The 18,050-nt window shown below is 39.3% G+C and overlaps 1 protein-coding gene and 1 long non-coding RNA gene across 2 annotated transcripts in view; one reads left to right on the top strand and one right to left on the bottom strand.

Moving 5' to 3' along the window:
* The window catches only part of HTR1F (5-hydroxytryptamine receptor 1F), a 101,567-nt gene that overhangs the window by 46,242 nt on the left and 37,275 nt on the right, over positions 1–18,050 (top strand). The window contains exon 2 of the mRNA XM_059465841.1: positions 2,386–2,486. The gene's annotated coding sequence lies outside the window, so the exon portion shown is untranslated. The remainder of the gene's footprint in view (positions 1–2,385; positions 2,487–18,050) is intronic.
* LOC132069556 (uncharacterized) overlaps positions 6,200–18,050 on the bottom strand; it is a 63,172-nt gene continuing 51,321 nt past the window's right edge. Inside the window, exons 2-4 of the long non-coding RNA XR_009417801.1 lie at positions 12,415–12,496; positions 8,377–8,704; positions 6,200–6,328 (exon numbers count right to left, since the gene is read on the bottom strand). This is a non-coding gene — a long non-coding RNA (uncharacterized LOC132069556). The remainder of the gene's footprint in view (positions 6,329–8,376; positions 8,705–12,414; positions 12,497–18,050) is intronic.

Here is an 18,050-nt window from a genome sequence, read left to right as displayed (position 1 = left end):
TGGCAGCACTCCAAACAACTCCAAATAACAGGGAGCAAATAGTGATCTGAGCAGCCGGGGGGCCTCCAAATCCCCTTCAGAGGTCACTTTCCCCCTTCAGACAAGAATGAAGTCATTGGATGGCAGTGCCAACCATTAAATTCTTGACTGCGTAAGCACATGCATGTCAGAAATATTCCCTTTTGCATTAGAGGACCAGGGGAGAAATGGGGAATGCAATTGGAGATGGCCAGAATGCAAAGAGCTGTGTTGAGATGAAGATGAAAATGTAAAGATGCAGAAGCTGAAAAAGAAAAGAATTGGAAAAGCATAGACTGCAGGGGTAAGGCATGCATGAAAAAGAGCTTGAGCTTGTGAAGAAACAAAGACTTGTTATTTGTTAAAAAAGCCAAATAAAACCTCTGAGGTGTTCTGGTGCTGCCTAGATGTTCTGACACTTAAAATTTCTTACCTGGGAACGAAGGTGCAAGATGTCAAACAAGAACTAAAGCCAGCTTCCTCTCCATCCCCCCCTTAAGATGGAAATCCTTCTGAGCATTTTAAGATAACCCTAAAATTATCCCAGCTCTTGTGCACTCCTGCAGTCTTATTCAGAAAAGAGTTTTGCTACATCTGAAGGAGTGTGCTGAGAGAAAAGGATGGAGGCAATGGTTACACCAACTTCCAAACAAAACCAGACAACAGGGCCACTCTGCCTCTACCTCTGTCAGTTCCTGATGGTCATCTGGTGGATGCTCAATGAGATACAGCCAAGTGGATCATTATGTCCTGAGTGCTGCATATTCCCACAGCAGATCATGCTGGCCCCTCTGCCTTCTGTCCTTTCTGACCTTGCCTAGAGAGAGAGAAATCTGAATTACAAAGGAGAGCAGGGAAAAACAGAGCACAGGCACTCATTTTACTTTTTAAACTCTGTTATTACTGCCAATAAGTTACATTTTGAAGGTTAATGTTCTGTACTAAGCAGGAGGCTTAATTTTTGAAAAATGTCTTACGTCTACCAGCGGAATGGGTACAAAAGTATAAGAACTTTTACTTTCCCAAGTTTTTGCAAAATATGCAGCACTAATGTTGTAACTCAGGATTTGCTGGGTGCTCTCACCCTTCCTTTAGCAATAATAGAACCAGAACTTCCCAAAGTTGCCCTGACAACTTCAAGAAGCCACATCCTCTACTATCCTAGCCTAGCCCACACAACCATAGAATCAGTAAGGCTGGAAAAGAACTCCAAGACCACCAAATCCAACCCTTGACCAAGCACCACCTTTTCTACTAAACCACAGCACTAATTGCCACATCCAGTCATTTCTTGAACACCTCCAGCAATATTAGCCATAATTCCAGCAAACATGTCTGAAACCACCCTCAAAACCTGCCCCAGAACACTCTGAGCTGAAAGAACTCATCTGATACCAAGTAACAGTCAAATGTTAGCATAATTATATTCTGGATAAATTACCATGTTATTTGATAATGTGTGAAAAATTATTCGGTTTTATCCTTTTTTTCCCAGGAAATCAATGATATTTCCTTATTTCTTTTGTCACTTTGTCTTCTTTTTATTCATTTTTCTCACTGACTGCTATTCTCCTTTGAAACAAGAACTGCTTTTGTTATCTGATTTTCTACATTTTAAGCACATACACTATTTAAAGATTTTATATTTAAAATTAAATCAGCCTACTCTTGGTAGAATGATATATTTCTGCACTTCACAGTGCAGACTTTTCACAGTGCATATTCTTTTGCATTATGTTTCCTCTTTAGGCAGTTGCTTGCTGTGAGACACTGCTAACTGGGAAAAAAAAATTGAAGTTGAGAGAATGCAAGAAACAATGCCTTGCAGTTCAAACATCACATACTCTGGCATGTTTATATCTTTAGCTTAATAACAGCAGGTTAATACTGCACAATGCCAAGTGCCCCGGGCTCCTGCTGCAGTCAGTGGGAGTTGACAATTAGAACCTGACAGATGCACCCAGGTGCTAAAAGCTTGAGACACACTAAAACTGCTGGTTTGGCTAAACTTCCTTCCCCTTTGCTTTAACAGGTAATTTATCCTCAGGAAAGTACAAGTCAGACCTTTCAATTTCTCCAGTTGCTCAAGTGGAGTCGATTCCTGGTGTGTCTAATCCTGCAAGGCCCTTGCTGGTCATTAGCTCATTCCAAAGTATTTCTGTCATCACCAGCCATGCTCTTGTGTGAACTCTGAGCAGGGGGAGCTCCTGGCACTGGTCTCTAAGCTTTTAAACAATCATTCCCAGCTATTTGGAGAGATCCTGAAAGCTACAGATTAGGCCTGAAGAATCTTTTCCTTCCCCTGAAGGAGACATCATTCATTGTCATTTACAGAGCCTATATTATGGGTTTTTTGCTTTCTTGCAGGTTTTTGGCAGTATCCAGTGTTGCTAAGGCTGATTGAATTCCTACTACCAGTCCTATTCCCAGAGGCAGCTTTTCCAAGGTGATTCCTGACACAGGAGATGGTGAGTTGCTTTTTACCCTGACACACAGAGAGTTTATACGTGTGTTTGGGATGTACCTGCTTTAGAGATCAAATTCATTTGGTTGGGTCTTCCATAGGGATTCTGCAAAGCAGGTTGAATACAGAGTTTTGCTGACCTCTGCCAGACTGACCTTTCCTTAAAGTAAAACAGGAGGGGAGACAAGTCTGCACTGCAAAAAGCCTCAGGTGGGAGCAGGGAAACACAGCCAAGTGAGGGTTGACCTGTGGAGTTATTGAAGGCTTAATCGGGCAATCTGAGCACACTCAGTGCAGTGGAAAGCTGCAGTCCAGCCAGGAAAAGATGTCAAAGAGGACAATCAGTTGAGAAAAGCAGAGCAGTGGATGACAGAAGGATGACTGAATAAATGAAGAAGTCTGAGAAATTCAGGCACTGCAGAAGCAGCTTAGCCTGCACTCCTAGATCTGAGTGACCTTCTCCACAGCCTTGGACATTTAAACACCCAACATCTACATTAACTGAGGGGAAAGAAACAATGGTGCCAATATAATGCTTCATTGCACAGATATATTTTAAAGACTTAACCTTTGCAAGACATTTTGAAGATGGAAAGCCCAGCAGCACAAAGATATTTTGTGAGAAGGCTTTCCTCCATTTTTGCATTAGCTTGATTTTATTTCTGGTTTTGCCTTGTGCAGTTTTACCAAGTGATTTTTTCCATAAACTAATTGTAGATTTTTAACAACAAAGATGAAATCTCAAAATCCTTGTTTCCTGCAGTCATTCAAATATAACAGCTTAACATTGATAACATTTCAGTGGTAATGTGTTCAATTAGTTTGAATACAAAAATGTTTAAAAACAGAAGGGTAAAACTTTCTGCAAAAGTATTATGAGAAAAAATTGTCATTTAACACCGAGATGAATGATAAAGCAAATAATAATAATGTTATTGAATAATAAAGCAAAAAGAAACAAAGTAAATCTTCAGCAATCATTTAATTGCCGGAGCAAATGAACATGAAATATGATTGCTCATAAATGAACCTGAAAATTCCATATGTTGAGACAGAGCAGTCATGTGCCACCATTTGACATTCAGAGACTTTCTAAGGTATTCAACCACCTGGGGGTTTTTTTGGGTTTTTTTGGCTAGAGAAAGAAAAAGACCCTTAAGGCTGATGTGTTCCCATGTTCAGCTCTCCTTACCCTCATCTATATCTACACAAGTTCTGATCCCTACCATCTCAGGATTGTGTCCATACTCTGAAAGATACAGCAAATTGCATTTTTTTAAAGTCTTACAGTAAGAGGTAAAGACAAGGTTGCTGCATTTGTCATAACAGAAAAAATTAAAAATGTCACTGGGTAGCTGTAAAATGGACTAAAGTCACCCTGTTGGTTCATGGTACTGTTTAAGAAACAAACATATTTTAGTCAAAAATAGATCAGAACAGGGGCCAATTTCAGCCCTTCCAAGCCTTTGCTGCTTCCATGAAGAACTTACACAGAAAGACAAAGTTCCCAAACTTGTATTATTTCCTACTTCTAAGTTGGATTTTACCTTGGCCAGGAATTCCTCCAGCTGCCATCTGTACAATTCATAGAGAAAAGGAAGACTTTTATACTGTATCTGGGAAGTTCAGCAGATTCAGGTGTGGGGAATGTTGGGTTTGAAAGCTTCTCTTTCCTTTACTCTTGTCATTTTTAAAACCTATTTTCTCTCTTCTAGTTATGGGTTTTCATGTAATGAAAGAGAAATTTTGGCTGTTCCTTAATTCTACTATAATACCTGTGGTGACATTAGAGAGAGAAATTACCTGGTAGGAGAAAATGAAAGTGAAGTATAAACAGGGCTTCTGTTTCTGATGGAAATGGTTTGCCTGGCTGCATGCTATTTTCCAAAAGACAATGACAGGCTGGCAGCTTGGACAAAACAGGTCTTGACAGCACATGTTAGTGAGCTGAGCATTTTCTAACACCTCGTGTCACACAAAGCACTTCCACACCATCTGTGCTCCAGCAGCCAAGGGTTGTTGTGTCCCAGACAGAGCCTTTTGTCTCTGCGTAGTCACGGCAAGCAGGGAGCAGGTTTGCAGCACCTGTCTCAGGCTGGATGTGTGGCAGCTCCTCCTGTAGAGCCCCTGTGTGTGTGTCCCTGAGAGCCCACAGCCTGCCAGGAGCAGCAGCACAGCTCAGCACACAGGCAGAGAGGAGTCAAATGGGAGCTGCTTTTCTCGTTTAACGCTGCCGTGGCTGCCTGAAGATAAGATAAAGATGGGAGGGAGAGGAAGAGGGAATGCAATTCAAAGGCAAGCACGTGCCTCATTAGTGCTCACTGTGCAAGTTCCTTTTAATCTCTATAATATTTTTCAGTACCTTTTCAAATATTTCTTTTTAAAAAAGGACTTTATAAGAACAATGCATTTCTAAGATAAATATAAGTAGCTCAATCTGCAGCTTAAATAGAGACCAGGAGGTTAATTAGAAAGCATATCTTGATTACAATAAATTGCCTTCTTTGAGCAGCTCTGGTGTTTGTCATTATTAAGTTATAGGTTTCTCAGTGTTAGAAGAAGGGACATCATTAAAACTAACACATAAGTAGCATAAAGGATTATCCCTGATAGCACTATCAGGCACAGGTTTTGTGCTAGTAAACTCCCAGATGCCTATGGCAATTTAAAAGTAACTGAGTTGCCAAAATTTTATGTCATTTGTCAGAATTAAAAAAAAAAGGCAAGATCTCTGGAAAAACAGCCCCTCCCATGCAGTAAGTAAGCCCTAAATGGAGTCTCTCCTTTCAGTATTGTCCTTTTTGAGGCTCAATATTTTTCTCATTATCATCCCCTTTTCATGGGTTTTTTTTCTTACTTTAATGAATTTCTCAGGCACATAGCTATTTTCCTTGGCTATCTTGCTTCATTATGCTGATGAAAGCAGCCTTTTAATTTAAGACATTATTATTAAAAGTAATGCATGAAATGCTTATCTGAAAGATATATTGGGTTGGCAAGAGATGCAAATCAAAATGCAACTGTCTAGGTACTCAATTATATATTTTAATGGAAGAATTTGAGTAAAAGTTAAGCTCAGGCAGGAAGGGAAAAAAGTACTTATCAGCATCTATCATTTAAATTACCAGCATATTGGTAGACTGTTCCTGTATCTCATACCCCTCAATAAGGCTGAGACTGAAGCTGAGTCAGTGGACAGCACTGGGCTTGTGAAGTCTGTCCTTCTGCAGTTTTCCAGAGATATCCCTGCAGCTTTTTTCTCCTATGGATTAAGTACTTGCATCTTCCAACATCTGGTGGGCTACTTCATCTTTTGTAATCCATGTAAACATTTACCACCTACTTGCCTTTGAATGGACTCCATTATTTTTTTCTTTGGTGTCTCAGGAGATACTCTCTGTGAGTTAAGCTAAGGGTTCTCCACAGGAATTCACATCCCCAATGGAGTGATGCCTCCACTGGGGCACTCAGCAGACATTGAGCTGCCCCAGCTATATTTGGGACAGCTGAATGTCTCATGGGGGTTACTTTTAGGTTTCAAATTTGCAGGGCTTTCCTTCTCAGTTCAGTACAACACAAGTGACTGAAGTTTATTGAAGTGGGCAAGGGCATCCTGCAGGCTCATGCTGACCAAAAGCTCACATGACACAAGTCCTTCTGCTCACGAGCAGAGAGGATGGCAGTGAGTTTAACCCCTGCAGTGCCCCATGGAACTCACCATTAGGTCTTTGGTGCTGTTATGCTCCTTACTGCTCAGCCTCCTGGCAGCCGCCTCAATCCACGGCCTTTGCAATGCAGCAGAGGTTGCAGGGATCTCTGTAATGCTGGGATCTGGGCTCTAGCATCCTGAACAAGTACAAGAGCAGAAAACTGGCACACAGGCTCTTCTAAAACACAAATGAAGACTCTCTGTAACTTACAACTTCCTAAAGGGGAATGTAATGCAGACTTTAAGAGCCAGCCTTTAAGTTCACATATTGCTGTGCATGTAAGGAAAGCAAATGTGCTCTGAAAGATACCTCAAGGTCATGGAGTACTCTGCTTCCCCAACTCCAGCAGGAAAGAGAACGAGCTTGTCATCTCACTCTGTAATTGATTCATATCTAATACACAGCTTAATTTTATTCTTTTTTAGTTGCTGTCCATCTTTTTATTTTATAGCAGTCTGTCAGCTGAAAACTGGCTTGATGGTCAAACAAAATGTCACCACAAAAATATTAACATTTCTCTGTTTGTGGTGGCTCAGCTTAAACAATTTCTGGAGTTTGCAGGCAGAAACAGTGCTGGTAGTGGTGAGTTTTGCCTCAGCACTGAGCTAGAGTTCATCAAAACTTTTGGATCATCTGCTTTAATTTCTCATCTCTATTACCTGCACTCTTTTAACATATGCACCAACTTAAACTTTTAACAGCAGCTTAACAAGAAGTCATCATGACAGACAAAAGTTAGGATTTCAAATGGAAAGCTGAAATGAAGGGAAAATTTGGATTTAAAATGGAAAACTGAAAAGAAGATAGGCCCTGCTTGCACAAGGATTTCATTTTGGCATAGTTCCCATTAATAGAGAATAATGGCTTCAGCAAGGCTTTTTTGTTCAAATATTTAGGAATTTGCCTGACATTCACTCAAATCTTAGCAGGCTTAGCTACATTCAGAAGGACTGATAATTTAAAGATTGTTTTACTTGCATACAATCGAGTTAATTCAAAGACTTTTATCAAAATTCTTGCCTGTTAAATTTGACTTTGAGGTTATTTTAATTATACTGGAACCTTCTAACTTGTTAGAAAAGTCACTGAGATGCCCAACTTCAATCAGAAATTCAGGACAATTGGTACAGACACTGAGGCAGAAGAAGAGGACCTATCAGAAGACTGTACTTAATGAGATTTCCACGAGACATCTGAAAAGCTGACCTTTGCCAAGTGCTTCTTTTATCATGTATTGCCAGGAATGTGTTACTTCTTTAGGTTATGTATCTGCAGGAGAGTCTATCAGCTAAAATCATGCAAGTTGTAATTCTGCTGAAGCCAGTGCACTCTGGGGAGGACAATTTTAGCTACAAATGAATAGGGTCATTTACAGTTAAGATAAGGAAAAGCAAGTTACTGCTACTTCAGTAAAATGCATACACTTCTAATAATAGGGGGAAGAAATGTTCAGACTTTGACAATGTGCTTTTAAAAACAATGTTAACTACAATATTTGATAAGCTTGTGTCCTGTTTTGAGCACAGTGTTATCACCTAAATATGTTTAGCTGAATTAAACAAAGCTCAGTTAGTGCAGATAGGGTAGGTACAGCTAAGCTGGATCAATTAAAATCTATTAGAACCCATTCCTCCTGACTACCACAACAACACCTTTCAACCAGAAAATTGCCAATTATTCCTTATTCTCAGTCAAAGTTTAAACACTTAAACACTAAATTCTAGCCTTTATTTTCAGGTACTTATTTGAGTACCTGCAAATAAAGGTTAGAATTCAACTCACCAAAGACAGACATCTTGAACCAATCACTCCAACTTTCTTTTTGCAATAATAGAGAGAAGCAGACACTGTGAGGTGCAAGGCATCTGGTGTAAATAGGTCAGCACAATCTCACCCCAGTATTTGCTTCACTCCTCTCCCAAAAAGGGTGCCCAAAGTGCCAAAGAGTACCTGTCTAGCACAGATTGCTTTTAGCTTAGGCAGAGATATAAAAGGAGGTGACAGGAATTCTACTAAAAGAAGCTGAAAAACTTAGGAAATGACAGTTTTATTTCCCTTTATATAAACAGGTGCATGAAACTTTCTCACTCAGTAGGAGCTGGTGACTTCAGGAAGAGGAGTTTATCAGAAACATGGGAAAGAAAAAAGCTTTAATTCACAGGGTAGATTAACATAAGCAAATACCTTTTGCAACATCCCCAGTGCAGGGGAACAGGTAGCATGGTCTGTTCAAGAGATGCTGGCAAATCTTCAGTGAGCAGCAAATTCCAGGGGTTCCTGTGTGTGACAGCTGTTGGGTGCTTTTAGTGTCCTTGCTGCAGAGGTTTTGACAAGGTCTGTGCTGTTTTGAGCTTTGTCTCCGATGACAGCTAAGGGCTATAATCCAGAAAAATCAAAGCTTGCATGTAAATGTTGTCCTGAAAGAGTGTGTTGGGTTTTATCTGAGCCTGTCATTAGAAACTTTTGCCCTGGGGCCTTTCAGGTCCTTTCTTGGAAAGACAGATCAATATTTCTGTAGAGAAAAAATAAAAGGCAGCCAAATGTAAATATTACTTATTCTAAATACAGGATTTCTTGATGTGCCTCTGACCCAGAGCAGCTTCCAAAGATTAAACTGCTGACAAAGAGCTGTTTGACAAAACAGGATCCTTTGGAATCAGCTGCTGACATGCTGGAGATGATGGAGCACCTAAGAGACTGATGATAGCTTGGAGATGGAATGAAAATACAATGCATTGTGGTTTTCCTATGAGGTAACAGACCTTAACACTGGCATTTTTTGCAGAATTCATTTCTCAAAAATCTATGAAGTCTGTACTAAGCCTGTACACTTTGTGAGATTTTATTTTTCTGTTGCTCAGATTTAATTGAGCTTCCACAAAGATGTCAAGGCCACTAGCAAGGTCATCCTATGTCAGATGTCAGGGTCATAAAAGACAGCTAGAATTTCTCAGCCAAGAATATTCACAGACATTTTACACTGACAAGAACAACTTAACTTTTCTCTGCCTGCCTCTGAAAAACATGACTGCTGGAAAATATTCTAACGTATATTTCCTGGAAATGTTTCTTCTTCTTTTCCTACGCTGAAAAGACAATAACCCAAAGCAGACAGAAATTTCAACCAGCTGCTTAAGGTTATCTTAGAAAGTAGAGAACAGTAGAGAAATAGGGCTTTGGAATGGAAATTTTGAGACAGTGATCATCAGATCTTCACCCATCCCTGCACCAAGCTGGAAACTTAGATTTAATTCTATACTCCTTCAGTGAGTTGGTATTTACTTGGCCAGGCAAACAAAGGTCCAGTTCTCTGAGTCTCTTATGAGAATAGTATTTCCTTTACTTTGGAACAGGATTTGGTTTTAAATTATAAATATGTATACTGCTAAGCTGGACAAACACACGCATCCTGCCTTCAGCTGTATCTGAAAGAGTAGATAGGATAGTAAAAAAAAAAAACAAAAAAAAAAACAACAGAAGATCACCTACTTAAATATTGTTATTATTAAGGCAAATTGCATCAGTAAGCAGTTTGCATTTTGTTATTGCAGCTTACACAAAGGCAACTCTAAAACACAAATATGCTGTGTTTGACTAGGGGGAGACATTAAACCTGGATTTGAACTTTATGTCTTCAGATGTCTTGGTCATCACCTCCATAAAATTATTTCTAAAGTTTAGCAGTTATTGCACTGATTAATTATGTAAAAGAAGGAAGCAGCTGAGAAACCTGCTGTGGATTCAGGCTGGTATTTAAAATAATAGAAATGGACTACTTGGCAACAAATCTGACTGCCAGATGCTGAGCTGCTACTCAGAGAGATGGATCTTGAACTGACCCATAAGAAGAAAGGGCAAAAATTGACAGTTTTGCTGCTCTTGCTCACCAGGACAAGGATATTGCTGGGTTTGGTCTTTTTTCTTTCCTATCTCTTTCACTGCTTTAAGACCCATAAACATAACCCTCAACCTTCAAAATTTGCAATTTATGTTTCAAAAAGATAAAACAGTTCCACAACTTGGAAGCTAGAGACATGTGTCCTAAGTAGGCTCAGATTAGCTTAATTAATTGATGCACTGAGTAAGCTGTGAATGTATCTGAGGTACAAAAATGTGAATATGAAGGTCTGTGTGGAATTACCCTGGAGTGGTTATTTGCTTATAATTGAGTTACTGCAGTAGTGCCTCCAAACCCAGGCACTCACACTGAACAAAAACACAAAATAATAAGTGGTCCATTTGCTAGAGAGCTTTCAGTATGAATAGGCAAAGTGAAGGCTTGGGGAAAAGTGGTTTTGAAAATACTTGTGGTCTTTCTTAACCAGATGAATTATAACAATTTAACTAAAGCCCTTCAGAAGCTGGAGTTATGCCAGATAATTGAAGGCCACATAGGTTGGGATTTAATAGTTTACATTTGCTGCCCATCAAATATCCCTTCAGTTGTAAACTTGCAGCCCTAAGAATGTTTCCACAGGCAGCTGTTTTATTCTATACCCAACACATGTATGTTCCCTTACCCAGCTGTCCTCAGGTATTGACTCAAAGCAGTTTAAACAGTGTTTTGGGCTCACAACCCTACAGAAACAACACAACTAAGAAAAACTTCTCTGTGGTATAAAAAGCAGGCAGGCCAGCAGAGCCCTCTCTGGGACTGCAAGCTGTGGATCCAGCTTTTAATAACTTTTCCATCAAGCATGGCAGCTTTTTGCTTTCACCAGCTGCTGTCCTTACTGGAAAGCAGAGAGGAAAACAAACAAACAAACCAACCAAACTTTGCATGGGTTTGAAGGAACCCTGTGCTCTCCACTTGTTTTTCTGGGGGTTTTTTTTGGTTTTTTTGGGGTTTTTTTGTTTTGTTTCTTTGGGTTTTTGTTTTTTTTTTTTGCAAGCTCTGGAAGAAGGGAGCAAGTGAGAGTTTGGGGGTTTGGTGCCTTGCTGCTGCTAGTTCTGGGTGGCTGGGCTACGGTCACTCGTGTTGCAAACACAGAGGGTGCAGCACAGCAGAAGCACAGAGGATCCTCGTGCCTGTTTCAAACAAATCAGCCTTCTAATCTGAAGCATATTCAAAGAACATTTCTTGGTATTTTAGATACTCCAGGGGCAGAAAGAGGTAGTGGCAAAATTTAACAGGTTATCCTACAGAAAGTCATAATTTTGTGGAAAATAGGGAAGTATCCACTTTCCTGAGCTTATCTAGGCATCCAGCTAGGAAAAAACAAGGCATCTAGAAGAAAACCTAAGGAAGTCAAACTAACGAGGGGCTTTTTGTCCTTTGAAGTGCTGGGCTAACTTGCCAACTCTTGTATCTCCCTCCCATTCCCTCATGAGCCTCAGACACAAAATGACTTGTGTTTAGCAACAGATTTTACAGCTCAGTGTGTTACAGTGTGCTCTGTACAGCACAGCCCTCACTTACTCTCAGCTGAAGGAAGGCAGGGCTTACAGCAGCAGCCAGGGAAATGAGTCATTGTGCCATTGGAGAGGAGTGACTGAGCCCTCTGGCTCATCAGGGCCAGAATCCATCACTAAAGGGGAAGCTGCTGCTTTGCCACAGAAAACTTTTCAGCCTGGTTCTCCAGGGCTAGAGGAATCCTTCCAGTCAATTAACAATCTGGCAAAAACTTTCCAGCTTGCATGCAAGAGCCCCAAAACACTAAACAGAGCATTGTTCCTGTTAAGTTCTTTATAATTCACTGCTATGAACCAATAAGTTCTTCCATGTCACTACACAGGTATTTTTCTCTAAGATCAAAAAACATTCACTTTGTTACTTTTCTAAATACAGCCACACTGGAACAGTCCTGCTCAAAACATCTTAGGAATTCCTGGGATGGGGGTTACCTGTAGAGTTCAAGTAACAGTGGTGGTTCCTTACCCATGAATTTGCTGTGATTTGTTTCCAATCTATTTTTAGTGTTGGCTGTTTCATCATCCTGTGGTGATCAGTGCTGCAATTTTAATAATTTTCTAGCTAGGGTCTCATGAATTCAGTAGTAGGGGGTGTGTGTTGTTATTAAAACCATGCTTGCAAATACCTTCCCTGCTTCTTCCACTGAAATGTCTCTGTAATTTGTCTTGCACAGGTAAAAGACAAATTTGCAGCTTTGAGCCTCAGAAGCTGAATATGCATTATAGTGAGTTGAAAACATACAGGAGAGACTTTTGTTTGCACACTTCATCTCTCAACAGCTCTAAATCACTTACCTTCAAATGACTTACCTTCAAATAATCACCTTGCTAGTGCAAATTAAAATTCAGAAACTTTCTCCAAGTTTAGGATTCTCCTCCCCGTGGTGAGCATCTGGGAACAGCAAACATAGTTACAGCCCTGAAAACTATACATAAATGCATATTTAACATCTTAAACAAGTCTGACACATCTGTATAAATTTTACTTAAGGTAATTTGAACTTTGAAAACTCTTGCTTGAACTGCCCTCACAAAGGCATTTTAACACTGAAAAAAAACCCCAATGTGTTTGGTTATACTTGAAAAGTAGGGAAAAAGAGCTTTCTTAGAAATGCTTTTAGAAATTTTAGGACCAGAACAGAAAACTAGCACTTCCATGAATTCATTATCTGCTTCAAAACCATTTATTCAGAAGCAATGGAACAGAAACAAATTAAAACGTCCCTTTAGATTTCACTCAGGAAATATCTTCTTTTATAGGTCTTTGACTCCAACCTTCTGACAGCTAAAATTAACTTTGCATTACTGAAACAGATAATGCGCTGTCCTTATTCTATTCAGAGATAATACAGTAAATACTGATTAGGTTTAACACATGAGGTTTAGAGCAGAAACATTTCTTAGTTTATATTAATTTGTATTTGTGAATGATCTCTGGCTGCCCATTAGGCTTCACTATTTCAAAACTTCATTTAAAATCAACATATCAGCTTTAATATTTTTTGTTGTGGGGTAGTTTTTAGAGGTCCTATGTATATGCATTTATACAAATATTACTTTAAGTCACTAAAACCTAATAATAATCATTCTCTTTATTTCCTGCTGCCTGCCAGACAGCTTGCTTGTACAGAAAAAAATAATACATCCCATTTTGGATTAAATCTGTTATGTGCTTTCAGGGAATGTAATAATCTTCATACAGCAGCAGAAAAATGACGACTTTATAGTGCCATAAAATGTGTCCTTTTCCCAGGATTTTCAAGATTGCAATATGTAGGTTAATACAATCAAATCCCAGCTACATAATGTGGCTCACAGTGATGAGAATGATGTAAAAGCACCATGTCCATTATAGGTAAGGGCTTGGTGGCTTTTTTAAGCAATCCTGTCCCTTTTCCCTTTTGGGAAGGCAGCTTGGTCAGTGCACAGATTTTTATGTCACACGTTGCACTTGTCCAACACCCCAGACAACCCTACTTCTTCCAAAGGCTCTGATATATTTCTTAATTAAATCTTGACAGTGAAATTGTGGTTCATGAAAACAATCCATGGTGATTTGCAAGCCAGTGTCTGTGCATATTAAACCAGCACTTGACCAGATTGGGATTTTTACAGTTCAGTCAGGTATGCCTTGAAAGCATTATCAGGCATAAGTGGTGGGTATTTGAATAATAAGCACTCTATGTCTGCCTCTGGGATGAAATACAAAGCTCCTCAGGCAGTCTGCAGGGCTGTAAAGCTCAGAATTCTTGGTATTTTGTTCTGCTGCAAGCAGCCACAATTTTCTTAAACACCAAGCTGTTTTTCTGATCCTTTTTCCCTGGCAGCAGTGGTGCCTCATCAGCCCATGCAGCCAGAGGTGTTATTATTCCCATTCTCTCTAACTCCCCTCTCTGACCTATATTCACTCATCTGTTTGTTAGTCTTTCACTTATAAATAGATTTTAAATGTTACTATGTGAATTCAAACTTATATTATTAGATAACACCACCCACTCCTACTAAACAGAAATACAATTTTTCACCATCTTACATGCTTAGAGCCATACTTAAGATAAATTTCAAGCACACTTCAGACATCTCAGTCCAAATGCATGCACATTACAAAAGTGCACTTATTAGTAACTTAGTGAAAATTATTTTCTTCTTGCAGTTAGAGGTGAAATTTTATTCCTGAAAATCAGAGTTGCTTTTCAAAGGACAAAGTTAATCTCCCCATTTATTTGAAATCCTACTTTTCATTTGAAACAGTGAAAGTTCTGACCTTGCTTGCTCTGTAGTGACTCCTGTACAAATATAAATGCACCAGTCAAGCCAATGTTCAGCAGCATGTAAAAAGCCAAAAGGGTTGGAAGTGTAATACCTCAGTTTAAAATTGTCACCAGAGGCCAAGGTGTAAATGAACATGGAAGACTTAAGGGAAACCAGGAATTCCCATTCCAGTTTAAGATATCCCTATATGAGGTATATGTCATTTTCTACACAGGAGAAGTAAATATCTAGAATTTAGTCTTCATTTAGAAAATGAAAACACTGAAATTGTCGGAAAGGCACCTGAAGCCACTGGAAATTGTCTCTGTGCAGCACACCAGCAAAAAGAAACACAGCCACCAAACCAGCTGGTGTACATGGTCTCAGGCTGCCCAGACCTGGCATTCTCTGGAGCAAACATCATTTGACAATAACTAATTTTTTTGAAAGAAAGTCATGGAAAATTTCTGCATGGCCAGGATGTTCCTGAAATGCCAGGACAAAACGAGGTGGACCAGAAAAGTTTCTGGGGGAAATGCTGCCTGCACTGCATTTGTACATTTATCTATAGGTGTTGGGACAATTTCCTGCCCTTTAGTTCTTATCACCCCTATTTGCAAAGCCAAGAACAGAGATAAAGACTGTCAGGTGTGAGTGTGCTTAGAGGACAGCAGCTGGAATGAGTGATTCTCTAGGAAGGCACAATTCACCACTGCAACTCATTTCACTCAGTTTCATGGTCAGCACAGGAAGCTGACCCCAGTTTGAGCCCCAGAGCAACCTACAGTGTGCTTCCAGAGCCAGACTTGGCACCTGCTGGGCCAGCCCATTTGCCAGTGCTTTATGGTGGGAAATGCTGCAGCCATGACTCAGGGCCAAGGCAATGTTTGATTTGAGCCTGTAATCATCTCTCAGATATTCTCCCTCAGGCTGGTAGCTCTTGTGGCACCAAAACATAGTTATTATATATAATTCTTATCACATGCTTGGGGTTTTTCTCAGGTAAAAGCTAAAAAGACAAAAACCCACATCCTAACCTGGCAGAGTAACATTTTCACACCATGACACTTGAATTACATGGCTGTGCTGTGGCATGAGGGAGTCAGAATTTGGATACAAAGGATGTTCTGGGAGGGGGACAGATGTGTGTAACACAGCTGCCCTGTGTCATTACTCTCAGGCATAAAACCTGGAGGCTTTGGTGTTCAGGTTCATCCTGTTAGAAACTGTTTTTTTTCTTTAAGAGAGCAAATTTTAGTGCTTGAGCAGCGTGGATGATAAAACAGGAGGCAAAAAGGCAACACAGGCAGAGTGCAAGGGCAGCACCTCCTCAGGAAAATGAGGGGAAGAGAGAAGAGAGCTGGAGTGAAACCATGACAAGATAGGATTTATGAGGCATAACAGTATCCCACAGCTTTTCCCAGCCCTCCTAGGGGAGAGATGGAGGTTGCTTTTACATGTTGGGATCAAAATTTAGGAAGTCAAGCAGCCATCTATCTGGTCTGTGGGTAAGACAGAATTAAACACGAAAGTTGTGCATCTCAGCTAAATTTCTATAATTTCAAAACAGTACCCTGCTAGCTAAATATAATTAACATATATTCTTTTTGAATCAAATTAGCTTTTTCAGATTTTCCCAGGATTCTAAATAAGATAACAGTAAAGATCATAAAATGTTATATTAATATTTATCCATGTAAACTATAAAAAGAATTTTAAGAAACACATTTTACATACAGTGGAGTCAAAATTTACACCATAAGTTTCCTTAAATAAGTGTATCTGTAAGAGATGGTATTCAAGGAGTTTAGACAAATTATCAGACTGATATTTCTAGATGCAAAATCATGAAAAATATCTTCAGAGTGATCTCCAGATTAAAAGTGACACACTGAAGGATGACTTAATTTATTCTCTAACATTGAGTTCAATAGGTTTCTCTAGCCCAGAAATGTAAAATAAATACCTGTAAACACCCATAGCGAAAATTCTAAAGGAAAAACCAATCAATCACATTGTAAAAACACAAAAGTTACATAAGCAGCATTTTTAGACCTATTTGGGAAGGTAATACTTTTACCCCACAGCAAGTTAGAAATGCCCATGGTGTTTTCCAGTGGTGTTCATCACTACAGAGATTTTTTCCAAAATCCAGGGAAGGCCTCTGCCCCAACCCCCAAGGGCAGTGGCCTTAGGTTTCAGTAATGCACAGCCCTCTGGTTTTACTCTACGCCTCCTGGATATCAGCTTTTCCCAGCACCTTATCACTCCTGCAAATCTGAGATGGGCTCTCAAGTCAAGCACTAGATTATAGAGAGGGACAAGAGCCTTAAGTGACTTCAGAGTTGCTAACTGATATTAGAACAGGAGGAGGACTAAAGCTGATTTTAAGATCCAGAGGCAAGTGTCTAATCCTGAAGCCTTTAGTTTCTTTTCCCTTTCGTTACCAATTCATCCTAAGGCACAAAATCGGCATGACAACTCTTTTTTGTTTGGTTTGAGGGTTTTTTTTGTGTTTTGCAAAGCTGCAGGAAGTCAAAATCACATTAAGAGTGGAAAATATGTGGATGGATTTAGGCATTGGCACCTGAATGAATTTAATGATGATTACATTCCTCTCTAAGGTATGAAACAGCAATTCTATTTCCCTTTTCACTTTTCTCTAGCAAACCTGGAGATCCAATAATGTCATACAACATATTGCAATGTGACAGCAGAGTGCTGATATGTTCTATTCAGCCATTTGTCATTTTAGGTGTGGGATGATTTTTCAATATATTCAACAACACTTTAAAATATTTGCCTAAATTAGATTTTTTACCTTCTGTTGTACAAATCTAGATTCTTTTCACCCATTCAGGAGCATTCAAGCTAAAAGGAGCTGTTGTCAACACTAACAGCTATTTTGTAGGAAATAGAAATCCCTTTGAAAACCAACAGGATGCAGAAGGAAGACACTATGTTCTGTAGCATGCACAGTAATAGGGATGCCAGTTTGACCAGATGTTCGTAATTAACTAAGAAACAGCCAGACTACTACAAATATTGTAGTGCTCCCTGTTCTGTTCAGAAATGGGCACATTCAGAACTAAAATACTCTGTTCATCCTTTTCTTTTGAATACAAGAATTAACTAGTGGTACGGGTAACAGAACTGAAGGGATACCTCCCAAAAAATTAGGTTTATAGACTCATATTGAAGTTATCTTATATTTGGAAGGTAGAAGTCTGCAAGCCAGATAATGCTGTTATTTTCATGTCTTGCTTCCAGTGCTCCTAACAATGCTCAGGACACATTTTGAAAAAATACTAACTAGAATATTATGTATGCATCACTTTTCCCTGCTCAAAGCAGCTGGAATAACTGCAGTGCTTCTAACAGATTTCCAGGTTAGTTCTTACAAGTGACTTCATAGCTCATGCATGACAACAGCTGGTAGAGACCAGGAATGATTCCAAAAGTAATTTGGGAAGTGAAGGAATTGAAGATTCTATTGTATATTTGTTAACTATGCTCATTAGCTAAGTCAGAATTTAGTAAAATTAATTTTAAAATACATTTTAATTTAGTAGAATCATCTACCAAACAAAGTTAAGTGCTTCCTTCACTTCTTGCTTAGTTTACTTCTTGGTTTTTTTCTCAATGTGTTGCCGTTAATCCTTGGTGTGGAACTAGCCTGACTGTTTATACTTAAT

This window comes from Ammospiza nelsoni, chromosome 2, assembly GCF_027579445.1.
Source record: "Ammospiza nelsoni isolate bAmmNel1 chromosome 2, bAmmNel1.pri, whole genome shotgun sequence".
NCBI classification, from domain to species: domain Eukaryota; kingdom Metazoa; phylum Chordata; class Aves; order Passeriformes; family Passerellidae; genus Ammospiza; species Ammospiza nelsoni.
This window is presented reverse-complemented; position numbering and strand designations above follow the sequence as displayed.